General features: G+C 47.8%; 11 non-coding genes across 11 annotated transcripts; all 11 read left to right on the top strand.

Annotated features, from left to right (window-relative positions):
- Window positions 1–1,183: 1,183 nt before the first annotated feature.
- On the top strand, window positions 1,184–1,374 carry LOC142729287 (U2 spliceosomal RNA). The gene has a single exon (XR_012878115.1). It is a non-coding gene; the product is annotated as a U2 spliceosomal RNA (small nuclear RNA).
- Window positions 1,375–2,670: 1,296 nt separating this feature from the next.
- On the top strand, window positions 2,671–2,861 carry LOC142729286 (U2 spliceosomal RNA). The gene has a single exon (XR_012878114.1). It is a non-coding gene; the product is annotated as a U2 spliceosomal RNA (small nuclear RNA).
- Window positions 2,862–4,125: 1,264 nt separating this feature from the next.
- Window positions 4,126–4,316, top strand: LOC142729285 (U2 spliceosomal RNA). Its single transcript, XR_012878113.1, has one exon. It is a non-coding gene; the product is annotated as a U2 spliceosomal RNA (small nuclear RNA).
- A 1,288-nt stretch (window positions 4,317–5,604) lies between these two features.
- On the top strand, window positions 5,605–5,795 carry LOC142729284 (U2 spliceosomal RNA). The gene has a single exon (XR_012878112.1). It is a non-coding gene; the product is annotated as a U2 spliceosomal RNA (small nuclear RNA).
- Window positions 5,796–7,099: 1,304 nt separating this feature from the next.
- LOC142729283 (U2 spliceosomal RNA) lies at window positions 7,100–7,290 on the top strand. The gene has a single exon (XR_012878111.1). It is a non-coding gene; the product is annotated as a U2 spliceosomal RNA (small nuclear RNA).
- A 1,280-nt stretch (window positions 7,291–8,570) lies between these two features.
- LOC142729562 (U2 spliceosomal RNA) lies at window positions 8,571–8,761 on the top strand. Its single transcript, XR_012878364.1, has one exon. It is a non-coding gene; the product is annotated as a U2 spliceosomal RNA (small nuclear RNA).
- Window positions 8,762–10,037: 1,276 nt separating this feature from the next.
- LOC142729529 (U2 spliceosomal RNA) lies at window positions 10,038–10,232 on the top strand. Its single transcript, XR_012878335.1, has one exon. It is a non-coding gene; the product is annotated as a U2 spliceosomal RNA (small nuclear RNA).
- Window positions 10,233–11,544: 1,312 nt separating this feature from the next.
- LOC142729561 (U2 spliceosomal RNA) lies at window positions 11,545–11,735 on the top strand. Its single transcript, XR_012878363.1, has one exon. It is a non-coding gene; the product is annotated as a U2 spliceosomal RNA (small nuclear RNA).
- A 1,284-nt stretch (window positions 11,736–13,019) lies between these two features.
- Window positions 13,020–13,210, top strand: LOC142729560 (U2 spliceosomal RNA). Its single transcript, XR_012878362.1, has one exon. It is a non-coding gene; the product is annotated as a U2 spliceosomal RNA (small nuclear RNA).
- A 1,292-nt stretch (window positions 13,211–14,502) lies between these two features.
- LOC142729559 (U2 spliceosomal RNA) lies at window positions 14,503–14,693 on the top strand. The gene has a single exon (XR_012878361.1). It is a non-coding gene; the product is annotated as a U2 spliceosomal RNA (small nuclear RNA).
- A 1,296-nt stretch (window positions 14,694–15,989) lies between these two features.
- On the top strand, window positions 15,990–16,180 carry LOC142729558 (U2 spliceosomal RNA). The gene has a single exon (XR_012878360.1). It is a non-coding gene; the product is annotated as a U2 spliceosomal RNA (small nuclear RNA).
- Window positions 16,181–16,321: the final 141 nt, after the last annotated feature.

Below are 16,321 nucleotides of genomic sequence, written 5' to 3'. Positions count from 1 at the left end.
GGACAATGCATGAGTGATAATGAGCTCATTGATTAAATGCAATTAATGAATAGATTGCCACCTCTTGTTGTGTGTCGTCTGTGTTTCTGTGTTTCCGGCATTTCACATTGGAACACCTCATTCACCTTCCTTGTCTTCTCTCCGCCCTCCCTTTTAGGTAAGTTAAAGAGCTGCACCTGAGCCAGCCACTGATTGATTGATTGATTGATTGATTGATTGATTGATTGATTGATTGATTGATTGATGCAGCACAACAGTCAAATAGTGGAGTGGAGTAGGGGAACAGCAAACAGCCAATAAAGCAGCCCGCCCGCTCGCCTGCCCGCCACAATGGACCTACCTGTGTACACTAGATGGATGTGATGGAATGTACTGTCGTCCCTACATTTCAAGAAGAAGTAAGAATTGCAGTTGCAACAAAGCCTTGCTTGCCTACAAAGAGAGCAGCAATTTGGATTTGTTACTATGTTACCTAGAAGAATAACAAACTGTGCAAGGATGGAGGTTGTAGGAGCAAGGAGAAGTTGTCTGTAAAGTTGGTGGATGCCTATTTTCCATTTTGCAGTCCCTTGTCTCCCTCTTGTGGCCTCCTGGAGGCAACTAGCTGTGCAAAAAAAAGACAGCCTGGCGGCCGGCTGTTGCAGTGTTGCCCTCTCAGGCAACACTGAGTGACTGACTGAGCCTCACCGTCTTATATAAAGTTCAGACGGAACTTTGCACGTGTCATAGTGGAGCCCTCAGGATTCCAGAGCCAGCTTTCTGACATCATAATGGGGCCTCAGAGATAAAAGCCTGGGCCCAGGCAGTGTTGGTCAGTGCTGCTCAGCAGGCAGCACTGGACTGGACTGGATTACAGCTGATACAAGGTGTGAAGGAACAAGGGGTGGCTGTGGGCATGCACTTGCTGCCGCTGCCAGTGTTTATCTGCATGGCAGCAGGGCATTTGGGCGTTGCCAGGAAGGCGTTTTTATGTAGATTCCTCCTCTTTCAGCACTGCATTGTGGTGCAAGCAAAAGAAGCAAATCCTGTCTGGCTTCCTCTCCGGCCTTTATTCACCTCCCGTGTAGCTGTGAGTGTGTGAGCCTGCAGGGCCCCATGGAATTGCCTAGAAGTAGGCTGAATCGCTGCAAGGGCTGAACAGCAGTATCGGGCAGGCTCGGGCAACGCGCGGCCCGTTCGGGTTATCGCTTCTCGGCCTTTTGGCTAAGATCAAGTGTAGTATCTGTTCTTATCAGTTTAATATCTGATACGTCCCCTATCTGGGGACCATATATTAAATGGATTTTTAGAACAGGGAGATGGAAATAGAGCTTGCTCTGTCCACTCCACGCATTGACCTGGTATTGCAGTATTTCCAGGACCGGTGCACCCTTTCCTTATGTGTTGACTAAAAGCAGATTCCAAAAGTGTTTTTTGTCTTTGCTATTGTTTCTGTCTTTCTGAAGGGATCTCCCCTTTTAATCCCATTATTTCAACACCTGTTGGACAATGCATGAGTGATAATGAGCTCATTGATTAAATGCAATTAATGAATAGATTGCCACCTCTTGTTGTGTGTCGTCTGTGTTTCTGTGTTTCTGGCATTTCACATTGGAACACCTCATTCACCTTCCTTGTCTTCTCTCCGCCCTCCCTTTTAGGTAAGTTAAAGAGCTGCACCTGAGCCAGCCACTGATTGATTGATTGATTGATTGATTGATTGATTGATTGATTGATTGATTGATTGATTGATGCAGCACAACAGTCAAATAGTGGAGTGGAGTAGGGGAACAGCAAACAGCCAATAAAGCAGCCCGCCCGCTCGCCTGCCCGCCACAATGGACCTACCTGTGTACACTAGATGGATGTGATGGAATGTACTGTCGTCCCTACATTTCAAGAAGAAGTAAGAATTGCAGTTGCAACAAAGCCTTGCTTGCCTACAAAGAGAGCAGCAATTTGGATTTGTTACTATGTTACCTAGAAGAATAACAAACTGTGCAAGGATGGAGGTTGTAGGAGCAAGGAGAAGTTGTCTGTAAAGTTGGTGGATGCCTATTTTCCATTTTGCAGTCCCTTGTCTCCCTCTTGTGGCCTCCTGGAGGCAACTAGCTGTGCAAAAAAAAGACAGCCTGGCGGCCGGCTGTTGCAGTGTTGCCCTCTCAGGCAACACTGAGTGACTGACTGAGCCTCACCGTCTTATATAAAGTTCAGACGGAACTTTGCACGTGTCATAGTGGAGCCCTCAGGATTCCAGAGCCAGCTTTCTGACATCATAATGGGGCCTCAGAGATAAAAGCCTGGGCCCAGGCAGTGTTGGTCAGTGCTGCTCAGCAGGCAGCACTGGACTGGACTGGATTACAGCTGATACAAGGTGTGAAGGAACAAGGGGTGGCTGTGGGCATGCACTTGCTGCCGCTGCCAGTGTTTATCTGCATGGCAGCAGGGCATTTGGGCGTTGCCAGGAAGGCGTTTTTATGTAGATTCCTCCTCTTTCAGCACTGCATTGTGGTGCAAGCAAAAGAAGCAAATCCTGTCTGGCTTCCTCTCCGGCCTTTATTCACCTCCCGTGTAGCTGTGAGTGTGTGAGCCTGCAGGGCCCCATGGAATTGCCTAGAAGTAGGCTGAATCGCTGCAAGGGCTGAACAGCAGTATCGGGCAGGCTCGGGCAACGCGCGGCCCGTTCGGGTTATCGCTTCTCGGCCTTTTGGCTAAGATCAAGTGTAGTATCTGTTCTTATCAGTTTAATATCTGATACGTCCCCTATCTGGGGACCATATATTAAATGGATTTTTAGAACAGGGAGATGGAAATAGAGCTTGCTCTGTCCACTCCACGCATTGACCTGGTATTGCAGTATTTCCAGGACCGGTGCACCCTTTCCTTATGTGTTGACTAAAAGCAGATTCCAAAAGTGTTTTTTGTCTTTGCTATTGTTTCTGTCTTTCTGAAGGGATCTCCCCTTTTAATCCCATTATTTCAACACCTGTTGGACAATGCATGAGTGATAATGAGCTCATTGATTAAATGCAATTAATGAATAGATTGCCACCTCTTGTTGTGTGTCGTCTGTGTTTCTGTGTTTCCGGCATTTCACATTGGAACACCTCATTCACCTTCCTTGTCTTCTCTCCGCCCTCCCTTTTAGGTAAGTTAAAGAGCTGCACCTGAGCCAGCCACTGATTGATTGATTGATTGATTGATTGATGCAGCACAACAGTCAAATAGTGGAGTGGAGTAGGGGAACAGCAAACAGCCAATAAAGCAGCCCGCCCGCTCGCCTGCCCGCCACAATGGACCTACCTGTGTACACTAGATGGATGTGATGGAATGTACTGTCGTCCCTACATTTCAAGAAGAAGTAAGAATTGCAGTTGCAACAAAGCCTTGCTTGCCTACAAAGAGAGCAGCAATTTGGATTTGTTACTATGTTACCTAGAAGAATAACAAACTGTGCAAGGATGGAGGTTGTAGGAGCAAGGAGAAGTTGTCTGTAAAGTTGGTGGATGCCTATTTTCCATTTTGCAGTCCCTTGTCTCCCTCTTGTGGCCTCCTGGAGGCAACTAGCTGTGCAAAAAAAAGACAGCCTGGCGGCCGGCTGTTGCAGTGTTGCCCTCTCAGGCAACACTGAGTGACTGACTGAGCCTCACCGTCTTATATAAAGTTCAGACGGAACTTTGCACGTGTCATAGTGGAGCCCTCAGGATTCCAGAGCCAGCTTTCTGACATCATAATGGGGCCTCAGAGATAAAAGCCTGGGCCCAGGCAGTGTTGGTCAGTGCTGCTCAGCAGGCAGCACTGGACTGGACTGGATTACAGCTGATACAAGGTGTGAAGGAACAAGGGGTGGCTGTGGGCATGCACTTGCTGCCGCTGCCAGTGTTTATCTGCATGGCAGCAGGGCATTTGGGCGTTGCCAGGAATGCGTTTTTATGTAGATTCCTCCTCTTTCAGCACTGCATTGTGGTGCAAGCAAAAGAAGCAAATCCTGTCTGGCTTCCTCTCCGGCCTTTATTCACCTCCCGTGTAGCTGTGAGTGTGTGAGCCTGCAGGGCCCCATGGAATTGCCTAGAAGTAGGCTGAATCGCTGCAAGGGCTGAACAGCAGTATCGGGCAGGCTCGGGCAACGCGCGGCCCGTTCGGGTTATCGCTTCTCGGCCTTTTGGCTAAGATCAAGTGTAGTATCTGTTCTTATCAGTTTAATATCTGATACGTCCCCTATCTGGGGACCATATATTAAATGGATTTTTAGAACAGGGAGATGGAAATAGAGCTTGCTCTGTCCACTCCACGCATTGACCTGGTATTGCAGTATTTCCAGGACCGGTGCACCCTTTCCTTATGTGTTGACTAAAAGCAGATTCCAAAAGTGTTTTTTGTCTTTGCTATTGTTTCTGTCTTTCTGAAGGGATCTCCCCTTTTAATCCCATTATTTCAACACCTGTTGGACAATGCATGAGTGATAATGAGCTCATTGATTAAATGCAATTAATGAATAGATTGCCACCTCTTGTTGTGTGTCGTCTGTGTTTCTGTGTTTCCGGCATTTCACATTGGAACACCTCATTCACCTTCCTTGTCTTCTCTCCGCCCTCCCTTTTAGGTAAGTTAAAGAGCTGCACCTGAGCCAGCCACTGATTGATTGATTGATTGATTGATTGATTGATTGATTGATTGATTGATTGATGCAGCACAACAGTCAAATAGTGGAGTGGAGTAGGGGAACAGCAAACAGCCAATAAAGCAGCCCGCCCGCTCGCCTGCCCGCCACAATGGACCTACCTGTGTACACTAGATGGATGTGATGGAATGTACTGTCGTCCCTACATTTCAAGAAGAAGTAAGAATTGCAGTTGCAACAAAGCCTTGCTTGCCTACAAAGAGAGCAGCAATTTGGATTTGTTACTATGTTACCTAGAAGAATAACAAACTGTGCAAGGATGGAGGTTGTAGGAGCAAGGAGAAGTTGTCTGTAAAGTTGGTGGATGCCTATTTTCCATTTTGCAGTCCCTTGTCTCCCTCTTGTGGCCTCCTGGAGGCAACTAGCTGTGCAAAAAAAAGACAGCCTGGCGGCCGGCTGTTGCAGTGTTGCCCTCTCAGGCAACACTGAGTGACTGACTGAGCCTCACCGTCTTATATAAAGTTCAGACGGAACTTTGCACGTGTCATAGTGGAGCCCTCAGGATTCCAGAGCCAGCTTTCTGACATCATAATGGGGCCTCAGAGATAAAAGCCTGGGCCCAGGCAGTGTTGGTCAGTGCTGCTCAGCAGGCAGCACTGGACTGGACTGGATTACAGCTGATACAAGGTGTGAAGGAACAAGGGGTGGCTGTGGGCATGCACTTGCTGCCGCTGCCAGTGTTTATCTGCATGGCAGCAGGGCATTTGGGCGTTGCCAGGAAGGCGTTTTTATGTAGATTCCTCCTCTTTCAGCACTGCATTGTGGTGCAAGCAAAAGAAGCAAATCCTGTCTGGCTTCCTCTCCGGCCTTTATTCACCTCCCGTGTAGCTGTGAGTGTGTGAGCCTGCAGGGCCCCATGGAATTGCCTAGAAGTAGGCTGAATCGCTGCAAGGGCTGAACAGCAGTATCGGGCAGGCTCGGGCAACGCGCGGCCCGTTCGGGTTATCGCTTCTCGGCCTTTTGGCTAAGATCAAGTGTAGTATCTGTTCTTATCAGTTTAATATCTGATACGTCCCCTATCTGGGGACCATATATTAAATGGATTTTTAGAACAGGGAGATGGAAATAGAGCTTGCTCTGTCCACTCCACGCATTGACCTGGTATTGCAGTATTTCCAGGACCGGTGCACCCTTTCCTTATGTGTTGACTAAAAGCAGATTCCAAAAGTGTTTTTTGTCTTTGCTATTGTTTCTGTCTTTCTGAAGGGATCTCCCCTTTTAATCCCATTATTTCAACACCTGTTGGACAATGCATGAGTGATAATGAGCTCATTGATTAAATGCAATTAATGAATAGATTGCCACCTCTTGTTGTGTGTCGTCTGTGTTTCTGTGTTTCCGGCATTTCACATTGGAACACCTCATTCACCTTCCTTGTCTTCTCTCCGCCCTCCCTTTTAGGTAAGTTAAAGAGCTGCACCTGAGCCAGCCACTGATTGATTGATTGATTGATTGATTGATTGATTGATTGATTGATTGATTGATTGATTGATTGATTGATGCAGCACAACAGTCAAATAGTGGAGTGGAGTAGGGGAACAGCAAACAGCCAATAAAGCAGCCCGCCTGCTCGCCTGCCCGCCACAATGGACCTACCTGTGTACACTAGATGGATGTGATGGAATGTACTGTCGTCCCTACATTTCAAGAAGAAGTAAGAATTGCAGTTGCAACAAAGCCTTGCTTGCCTACAAAGAGAGCAGCAATTTGGATTTGTTACTATGTTACCTAGAAGAATAACAAACTGTGCAAGGATGGAGGTTGTAGGAGCAAGGAGAAGTTGTCTGTAAAGTTGGTGGATGCCTATTTTCCATTTTGCAGTCCCTTGTCTCCCTCTTGTGGCCTCCTGGAGGCAACTAGCTGTGCAAAAAAAAGACAGCCTGGCGGCCGGCTGTTGCAGTGTTGCCCTCTCAGGCAACACTGAGTGACTGACTGAGCCTCACCGTCTTATATAAAGTTCAGACGGAACTTTGCACGTGTCATAGTGGAGCCCTCAGGATTCCAGAGCCAGCTTTCTGACATCATAATGGGGCCTCAGAGATAAAAGCCTGGGCCCAGGCAGTGTTGGTCAGTGCTGCTCAGCAGGCAGCACTGGACTGGACTGGATTACAGCTGATACAAGGTGTGAAGGAACAAGGGGTGGCTGTGGGCATGCACTTGCTGCCGCTGCCAGTGTTTATCTGCATGGCAGCAGGGCATTTGGGCGTTGCCAGGAAGGCGTTTTTATGTAGATTCCTCCTCTTTCAGCACTGCATTGTGGTGCAAGCAAAAGAAGCAAATCCTGTCTGGCTTCCTCTCCGGCCTTTATTCACCTCCCGTGTAGCTGTGAGTGTGTGAGCCTGCAGGGCCCCATGGAATTGCCTAGAAGTAGGCTGAATCGCTGCAAGGGCTGAACAGCAGTATCGGGCAGGCTCGGGCAACGCGCGGCCCGTTCGGGTTATCGCTTCTCGGCCTTTTGGCTAAGATCAAGTGTAGTATCTGTTCTTATCAGTTTAATATCTGATACGTCCCCTATCTGGGGACCATATATTAAATGGATTTTTAGAACAGGGAGATGGAAATAGAGCTTGCTCTGTCCACTCCACGCATTGACCTGGTATTGCAGTATTTCCAGGACCGGTGCACCCTTTCCTTATGTGTTGACTAAAAGCAGATTCCAAAAGTGTTTTTTGTCTTTGCTATTGTTTCTGTCTTTCTGAAGGGATCTCCCCTTTTAATCCCATTATTTCAACACCTGTTGGACAATGCATGAGTGATAATGAGCTCATTGATTAAATGCAATTAATGAATAGATTGCCACCTCTTGTTGTGTGTCGTCTGTGTTTCTGTGTTTCCGGCATTTCACATTGGAACACCTCATTCACCTTCCTTGTCTTCTCTCCGCCCTCCCTTTTAGGTAAGTTAAAGAGCTGCACCTGAGCCAGCCACTGATTGATTGATTGATTGATTGATTGATTGATTGATTGATTGATGCAGCACAACAGTCAAATAGTGGAGTGGAGTAGGGGAACAGCAAACAGCCAATAAAGCAGCCCGCCCGCTCGCCTGCCCGCCACAATGGACCTACCTGTGTACACTAGATGGATGTGATGGAATGTACTGTCGTCCCTACATTTCAAGAAGAAGTAAGAATTGCAGTTGCAACAAAGCCTTGCTTGCCTACAAAGAGAGCAGCAATTTGGATTTGTTACTATGTTACCTAGAAGAATAACAAACTGTGCAAGGATGGAGGTTGTAGGAGCAAGGAGAAGTTGTCTGTAAAGTTGGTGGATGCCTATTTTCCATTTTGCAGTCCCTTGTCTCCCTCTTGTGGCCTCCTGGAGGCAACTAGCTGTGCAAAAAAAAGACAGCCTGGCGGCCGGCTGTTGCAGTGTTGCCCTCTCAGGCAACACTGAGTGACTGACTGAGCCTCACCGTCTTATATAAAGTTCAGACGGAACTTTGCACGTGTCATAGTGGAGCCCTCAGGATTCCAGAGCCAGCTTTCTGACATCATAATGGGGCCTCAGAGATAAAAGCCTGGGCCCAGGCAGTGTTGGTCAGTGCTGCTCAGCAGGCAGCACTGGACTGGACTGGATTACAGCTGATACAAGGTGTGAAGGAACAAGGGGTGGCTGTGGGCATGCACTTGCTGCCGCTGCCAGTGTTTATCTGCATGGCAGCAGGGCATTTGGGCGTTGCCAGGAAGGCGTTTTTATGTAGATTCCTCCTCTTTCAGCACTGCATTGTGGTGCAAGCAAAAGAAGCAAATCCTGTCTGGCTTCCTCTCCGGCCTTTATTCACCTCCCGTGTAGCTGTGAGTGTGTGAGCCTGCAGGGCCCCATGGAATTGCCTAGAAGTAGGCTGAATCGCTGCAAGGGCTGAACAGCAGTATCGGGCAGGCTCGGGCAACGCGCGGCCCGTTCGGGTTATCGCTTCTCGGCCTTTTGGCTAAGATCAAGTGTAGTATCTGTTCTTATCAGTTTAATATCTGATACGTCCCCTATCTGGGGACCATATATTAAATGGATTTTTAGAACAGGGAGATGGAAATAGAGCTTGCTCTGTCCACTCCACGCATTGACCTGGTATTGCAGTATTTCCAGGACCGGTGCACCCTTTCCTTATGTGTTGACTAAAAGCAGATTCCAAAAGTGTTTTTTGTCTTTGCTATTGTTTCTGTCTTTCTGAAGGGATCTGCCCTTTTAATCCCATTATTTCAACACCTGTTGGACAATGCATGAGTGATAATGAGCTCATTGATTAAATGCAATTAATGAATAGATTGCCACCTCTTGTTGTGTGTCGTCTGTGTTTCTGTGTTTCCGGCATTTCACATTGGAACACCTCATTCACCTTCCTTGTCTTCTCTCCGCCCTCCCTTTTAGGTAAGTTAAAGAGCTGCACCTGAGCCAGCCACTGATTGATTGATTGATTGATTGATTGATTGATTGATTGATGCAGCACAACAGTCAAATAGTGGAGTGGAGTAGGGGAACAGCAAACAGCCAATAAAGCAGCCCGCCCGCTCGCCTGCCCGCCACAATGGACCTACCTGTGTACACTAGATGGATGTGATGGAATGTACTGTCGTCCCTACATTTCAAGAAGAAGTAAGAATTGCAGTTGCAACAAAGCCTTGCTTGCCTACAAAGAGAGCAGCAATTTGGATTTGTTACTATGTTACCTAGAAGAATAACAAACTGTGCAAGGATGGAGGTTGTAGGAGCAAGGAGAAGTTGTCTGTAAAGTTGGTGGATGCCTATTTTCCATTTTGCAGTCCCTTGTCTCCCTCTTGTGGCCTCCTGGAGGCAACTAGCTGTGCAAAAAAAAGACAGCCTGGCGGCCGGCTGTTGCAGTGTTGCCCTCTCAGGCAACACTGAGTGACTGACTGAGCCTCACCGTCTTATATAAAGTTCAGACGGAACTTTGCACGTGTCATAGTGGAGCCCTCAGGATTCCAGAGCCAGCTTTCTGACATCATAATGGGGCCTCAGAGATAAAAGCCTGGGCCCAGGCAGTGTTGGTCAGTGCTGCTCAGCAGGCAGCACTGGACTGGACTGGATTACAGCTGATACAAGGTGTGAAGGAACAAGGGGTGGCTGTGGGCATGCACTTGCTGCCGCTGCCAGTGTTTATCTGCATGGCAGCAGGGCATTTGGGCGTTGCCAGGAAGGCGTTTTTATGTAGATTCCTCCTCTTTCAGCACTGCATTGTGGTGCAAGCAAAAGAAGCAAATCCTGTCTGGCTTCCTCTCCGGCCTTTATTCACCTCCCGTGTAGCTGTGAGTGTGTGAGCCTGCAGGGCCCCATGGAATTGCCTAGAAGTAGGCTGAATCGCTGCAAGGGCTGAACAGCAGTATCGGGCAGGCTCGGGCAACGCGCGGCCCGTTCGGGTTATCGCTTCTCGGCCTTTTGGCTAAGATCAAGTGTAGTATCTATTCTTATCAGTTTAATATCTGATACGTCCCCTATCTGGGGACGGACCATATATTAAATGGATTTTTAGAACAGGGAGATGGAAATAGAGCTTGCTCTGTCCACTCCACGCATTGACCTGGTATTGCAGTATTTCCAGGACCGGTGCACCCTTTCCTTATGTGTTGACTAAAAGCAGATTCCAAAAGTGTTTTTTGTCTTTGCTATTGTTTCTGTCTTTCTGAAGGGATCTCCCCTTTTAATCCCATTATTTCAACACCTGTTGGACAATGCATGAGTGATAATGAGCTCATTGATTAAATGCAATTAATGAATAGATTGCCACCTCTTGTTGTGTGTCGTCTGTGTTTCTGTGTTTCCGGCATTTCACATTGGAACACCTCATTCACCTTCCTTGTCTTCTCTCCGCCCTCCCTTTTAGGTAAGTTAAAGAGCTGCACCTGAGCCAGCCACTGATTGATTGATTGATTGATTGATTGATTGATTGATTGATTGATTGATTGATTGATTGATTGATTGATTGATGCAGCACAACAGTCAAATAGTGGAGTGGAGTAGGGGAACAGCAAACAGCCAATAAAGCAGCCCGCCCGCTCGCCTGCCCGCCACAATGGACCTACCTGTGTACACTAGATGGATGTGATGGAATGTACTGTCGTCCCTACATTTCAAGAAGAAGTAAGAATTGCAGTTGCAACAAAGCCTTGCTTGCCTACAAAGAGAGCAGCAATTTGGATTTGTTACTATGTTACCTAGAAGAATAACAAACTGTGCAAGGATGGAGGTTGTAGGAGCAAGGAGAAGTTGTCTGTAAAGTTGGTGGATGCCTATTTTCCATTTTGCAGTCCCTTGTCTCCCTCTTGTGGCCTCCTGGAGGCAACTAGCTGTGCAAAAAAAAGACAGCCTGGCGGCCGGCTGTTGCAGTGTTGCCCTCTCAGGCAACACTGAGTGACTGACTGAGCCTCACCGTCTTATATAAAGTTCAGACGGAACTTTGCACGTGTCATAGTGGAGCCCTCAGGATTCCAGAGCCAGCTTTCTGACATCATAATGGGGCCTCAGAGATAAAAGCCTGGGCCCAGGCAGTGTTGGTCAGTGCTGCTCAGCAGGCAGCACTGGACTGGACTGGATTACAGCTGATACAAGGTGTGAAGGAACAAGGGGTGGCTGTGGGCATGCACTTGCTGCCGCTGCCAGTGTTTATCTGCATGGCAGCAGGGCATTTGGGCGTTGCCAGGAAGGCGTTTTTATGTAGATTCCTCCTCTTTCAGCACTGCATTGTGGTGCAAGCAAGCAAAAGAAGCAAATCCTGTCTGGCTTCCTCTCCGGCCTTTATTCACCTCCCGTGTAGCTGTGAGTGTGTGAGCCTGCAGGGCCCCATGGAATTGCCTAGAAGTAGGCTGAATCGCTGCAAGGGCTGAACAGCAGTATCGGGCAGGCTCGGGCAACGCGCGGCCCGTTCGGGTTATCGCTTCTCGGCCTTTTGGCTAAGATCAAGTGTAGTATCTGTTCTTATCAGTTTAATATCTGATACGTCCCCTATCTGGGGACCATATATTAAATGGATTTTTAGAACAGGGAGATGGAAATAGAGCTTGCTCTGTCCACTCCACGCATTGACCTGGTATTGCAGTATTTCCAGGACCGGTGCACCCTTTCCTTATGTGTTGACTAAAAGCAGATTCCAAAAGTGTTTTTTGTCTTTGCTATTGTTTCTGTCTTTCTGAAGGGATCTCCCCTTTTAATCCCATTATTTCAACACCTGTTGGACAATGCATGAGTGATAATGAGCTCATTGATTAAATGCAATTAATGAATAGATTGCCACCTCTTGTTGTGTGTCGTCTGTGTTTCTGTGTTTCCGGCATTTCACATTGGAACACCTCATTCACCTTCCTTGTCTTCTCTCCGCCCTCCCTTTTAGGTAAGTTAAAGAGCTGCACCTGAGCCAGCCACTGATTGATTGATTGATTGATTGATTGATTGATTGATTGATTGATTGATGCAGCACAACAGTCAAATAGTGGAGTGGAGTAGGGGAACAGCAAACAGCCAATAAAGCAGCCCGCCCGCTCGCCTGCCCGCCACAATGGACCTACCTGTGTACACTAGATGGATGTGATGGAATGTACTGTCGTCCCTACATTTCAAGAAGAAGTAAGAATTGCAGTTGCAACAAAGCCTTGCTTGCCTACAAGGAGAGCAGCAATTTGGATTTGTTACTATGTTACCTAGAAGAATAACAAACTGTGCAAGGATGGAGGTTGTAGGAGCAAGGAGAAGTTGTCTGTAAAGTTGGTGGATGCCTATTTTCCATTTTGCAGTCCCTTGTCTCCCTCTTGTGGCCTCCTGGAGGCAACTAGCTGTGCAAAAAAAAGACAGCCTGGCGGCCGGCTGTTGCAGTGTTGCCCTCTCAGGCAACACTGAGTGACTGACTGAGCCTCACCGTCTTATATAAAGTTCAGACGGAACTTTGCACGTGTCATAGTGGAGCCCTCAGGATTCCAGAGCCAGCTTTCTGACATCATAATGGGGCCTCAGAGATAAAAGCCTGGGCCCAGGCAGTGTTGGTCAGTGCTGCTCAGCAGGCAGCACTGGACTGGACTGGATTACAGCTGATACAAGGTGTGAAGGAACAAGGGGTGGCTGTGGGCATGCACTTGCTGCCGCTGCCAGTGTTTATCTGCATGGCAGCAGGGCATTTGGGCGTTGCCAGGAAGGTGTTTTTATGTAGATTCCTCCTCTTTCAGCACTGCATTGTGGTGCAAGCAAAAGAAGCAAATCCTGTCTGGCTTCCTCTCCGGCCTTTATTCACCTCCCGTGTAGCTGTGAGTGTGTGAGCCTGCAGGGCCCCATGGAATTGCCTAGAAGTAGGCTGAATCGCTGCAAGGGCTGAACAGCAGTATCGGGCAGGCTCGGGCAACGCGCGGCCCGTTCGGGTTATCGCTTCTCGGCCTTTTGGCTAAGATCAAGTGTAGTATCTGTTCTTATCAGTTTAATATCTGATACGTCCCCTATCTGGGGACCATATATTAAATGGATTTTTAGAACAGGGAGATGGAAATAGAGCTTGCTCTGTCCACTCCACGCATTGACCTGGTATTGCAGTATTTCCAGGACCGGTGCACCCTTTCCTTATGTGTTGACTAAAAGCAGATTCCAAAAGTGTTTTTTGTCTTTGCTATTGTTTCTGTCTTTCTGAAGGGATCTCCCCTTTTAATCCCATTATTTCAACACCTGTTGGACAATGCATGAGTGATAATGAGCTCATTGATTAAATGCAATTAATGAATAGATTGCCACCTCTTGTTGTGTGTCGTCTGTGTTTCTGTGTTTCCGGCATTTCACATTGGAACACCTCATTCACCTTCCTTGTCTTCTCTCCGCCCTCCCTTTTAGGTAAGTTAAAGAGCTGCACCTGAGCCAGCCACTGATTGATTGATTGATTGATTGATTGATTGATTGATTGATTGATTGATTGATTGATGCAGCACAACAGTCAAATAGTGGAGTGGAGTAGGGGAACAGCAAACAGCCAATAAAGCAGCCCGCCCGCTCGCCTGCCCGCCACAATGGACCTACCTGTGTACACTAGATGGATGTGATGGAATGTACTGTCGTCCCTACATTTCAAGAAGAAGTAAGAATTGCAGTTGCAACAAAGCCTTGCTTGCCTACAAAGAGAGCAGCAATTTGGATTTGTTACTATGTTACCTAGAAGAATAACAAACTGTGCAAGGATGGAGGTTGTAGGAGCAAGGAGAAGTTGTCTGTAAAGTTGGTGGATGCCTATTTTCCATTTTGCAGTCCCTTGTCTCCCTCTTGTGGCCTCCTGGAGGCAACTAGCTGTGCAAAAAAAAGACAGCCTGGCGGCCGGCTGTTGCAGTGTTGCCCTCTCAGGCAACACTGAGTGACTGACTGAGCCTCACCGTCTTATATAAAGTTCAGACGGAACTTTGCACGTGTCATAGTGGAGCCCTCAGGATTCCAGAGCCAGCTTTCTGACATCATAATGGGGCCTCAGAGATAAAAGCCTGGGCCCAGGCAGTGTTGGTCAGTGCTGCTCAGCAGGCAGCACTGGACTGGACTGGATTACAGCTGATACAAGGTGTGAAGGAACAAGGGGTGGCTGTGGGCATGCACTTGCTGCCGCTGCCAGTGTTTATCTGCATGGCAGCAGGGCATTTGGGCGTTGCCAGGAAGGCGTTTTTATGTAGATTCCTCCTCTTTCAGCACTGCACTGTGGTGCAAGCAAAAGAAGCAAATCCTGTCTGGCTTCCTCTCCGGCCTTTATTCACCTCCCGTGTAGCTGTGAGTGTGTGAGCCTGCAGGGCCCCATGGAATTGCCTAGAAGTAGGCTGAATCGCTGCAAGGGCTGAACAGCAGTATCGGGCAGGCTCGGGCAACGCGCGGCCCGTTCGGGTTATCGCTTCTCGGCCTTTTGGCTAAGATCAAGTGTAGTATCTGTTCTTATCAGTTTAATATCTGATACGTCCCCTATCTGGGGACCATATATTAAATGGATTTTTAGAACAGGGAGATGGAAATAGAGCTTGCTCTGTCCACTCCACGCATTGACCTGGTATTGCAGTATTTCCAGGACCGGTGCACCCTTTCCTTATGTGTTGACTAAAAGCAGATTCCAAAAGTGTTTTTTGTCTTTGCTATTGTTTCTGTCTTTCTGAAGGGATCTCCCCTTTTAATCCCATTATTTCAACACCTGTTGGACAATGCATGAGTGATAATGAGCTCATTGATTAAATGCAATTAATGAATAGATTGCCACCTCTTGTTGTGTGTCGTCTGTGTTTCTGTGTTTCCGGCATTTCACATTGGAACACCTCATTCACCTTCCTTGTCTTCTCTCCGCCCTCCCTTTTAGGTAAGTTAAAGAGCTGCACCTGAGCCAGCCACTGATTGATTGATTGATTGATTGATTGATTGATTGATTGATTGATTGATTGATTGATTGATGCAGCACAACAGTCAAATAGTGGAGTGGAGTAGGGGAACAGCAAACAGCCAATAAAGCAGCCCGCCCGCTCGCCTGCCCGCCACAATGGACCTACCTGTGTACTCTAGATGGATGTGATGGAATGTACTGTCGTCCCTACATTTCAAGAAGAAGTAAGAATTGCAGTTGCAACAAAGCCTTGCTTGCCTACAAAGAGAGCAGCAATTTGGATTTGTTACTATGTTACCTAGAAGAATAACAAACTGTGCAAGGATGGAGGTTGTAGGAGCAAGGAGAAGTTGTCTGTAAAGTGTGTGGATGCCTATTTTCCATTTTGCAGTCCCTTGTCTCCCTCTTGTGGCCTCCTGGAGGCAACTAGCTGTGCAAAAAAAAGACAGCCTGGCGGCCGGCTGTTGCAGTGTTGCCCTCTCAGGCAACACTGAGTGACTGACTGAGCCTCACCGTCTTATATAAAGTTCAGACGGAACTTTGCACGTGTCATAGTGGAGCCCTCAGGATTCCAGAGCCAGCTTTCTGACATCATAATGGGGCCTCAGAGATAAAAGCCTGGGCCCAGGCAGTGTTGGTCAGTGCTGCTCAGCAGGCAGCACTGGACTGGACTGGATTACAGCTGATACAAGGTGTGAAGGAACAAGGGGTGGCTGTGGGCATGCACTTGCTGCCGCTGCCAGTGTTTATCTGCATGGCAGCAGGGCATTTGGGCGTTGCCAGGAAGGCGTTTTTATGTAGATTCCTCCTCTTTCAGCACTGCATTGTGGTGCAAGCAAAAGAAGCAAATCCTGTCTGGCTTCCTCTCCGGCCTTTATTCACCTCCCGTGTAGCTGTGAGTGTGTGAGCCTGCAGGGCCCCATGGAATTGCCTAGAAGTAGGCTGAATCGCTGCAAGGGCTGAACAGCAGTATCGGGCAGGCTCGGGCAACGCGCGGCCCGTTCGGGTTATCGCTTCTCGGCCTTTTGGCTAAGATCAAGTGTAGTATCTGTTCTTATCAGTTTAATATCTGATACGTCCCCTATCTGGGGACCATATATTAAATGGATTTTTAGAACAGGGAGATGGAAATAGAGCTTGCTCTGTCCACTCCACGCATTGACCTGGTATTGCAGTATTTCCAGGACCGGTGCACCCTTTCCTTATGTGTTGACTAAAAGCAGATTCCAAAAGTGTTTTTTGTCTTTGCTATTGTTTCTGTCTTTCTGAAGGGATCTCCCCTTTTAATCCCATTATTTCAACACCTGTTGGACAATGCATGAGTGATAATGAGCTCATTGA

Source organism: Rhinoderma darwinii, unplaced genomic scaffold (assembly GCF_050947455.1).
Source record: "Rhinoderma darwinii isolate aRhiDar2 unplaced genomic scaffold, aRhiDar2.hap1 Scaffold_718, whole genome shotgun sequence".
NCBI classification, from domain to species: domain Eukaryota; kingdom Metazoa; phylum Chordata; class Amphibia; order Anura; family Rhinodermatidae; genus Rhinoderma; species Rhinoderma darwinii.
This window is presented reverse-complemented; position numbering and strand designations above follow the sequence as displayed.